Genomic DNA, 792 nt, shown 5'->3' with positions numbered 1-792 from the left:
TGTAGTTTGAGATTTTATTTTCAGCAGTCACCCGCTCATTCTATGCATGTAGTTCGATGTCTGAATATATAAAGGTATTAAGGGATTACTACGTCTGCACGCATATATGCTTTTATATATATATTTAAAGAAATATATATATATACATAAATATATACACACATATATATGTGTATATATGTATATATATATGCATATATATACATAGATATATATACATACGCGTGTCTTCAGCTGCATGACCTGTCAGTTCCATTTCTTATGTGAATCATTTATAAGTTCAGAACAGTCAAATCGGACGACAAGAAATCATGTTTTTCAGCCCCGAAGACAACGATATTTCGTCCCGAATCCCCAGCTCCATAGAGTGCGATATAGGCTACAAAAACCATGGACAGATGGTTATGTTTGCACGTGACACTGATACGGTTTTACAAGTCTCTAAACCGTGAAGAACTGTTTGAAAGAAGAAGCAGTGTGTAGCAGAACATTCCGTGTTATATCAAACAAACATGGTTTCCATTCTAAGCCCACACAATTCACGAAAACAATGTAAGTAGCGTAGGATTTACTATAAGAGGTTGCACATGATCCTGAGCACACAGGCAGACGACAGGAAGACAAAGAGACCGTTGCACTCTCAAAAATGGAGGCGGTGAAACATGTACCATATTTCCCTGATCGTGTAGATGTGTGTATGTATGTGTGAACGAATACACATGTATATACGATATTTATATTGCAGTAAGAGTACATATATATATATATATATATATATATATATATATATAC

This window comes from Octopus bimaculoides, chromosome 25 (assembly GCF_001194135.2).
Source record: "Octopus bimaculoides isolate UCB-OBI-ISO-001 chromosome 25, ASM119413v2, whole genome shotgun sequence".
NCBI classification, from domain to species: domain Eukaryota; kingdom Metazoa; phylum Mollusca; class Cephalopoda; order Octopoda; family Octopodidae; genus Octopus; species Octopus bimaculoides.
The sequence above is the reverse complement of the archived record's forward strand: the minus strand, read 5'-3'. Positions refer to the sequence as shown.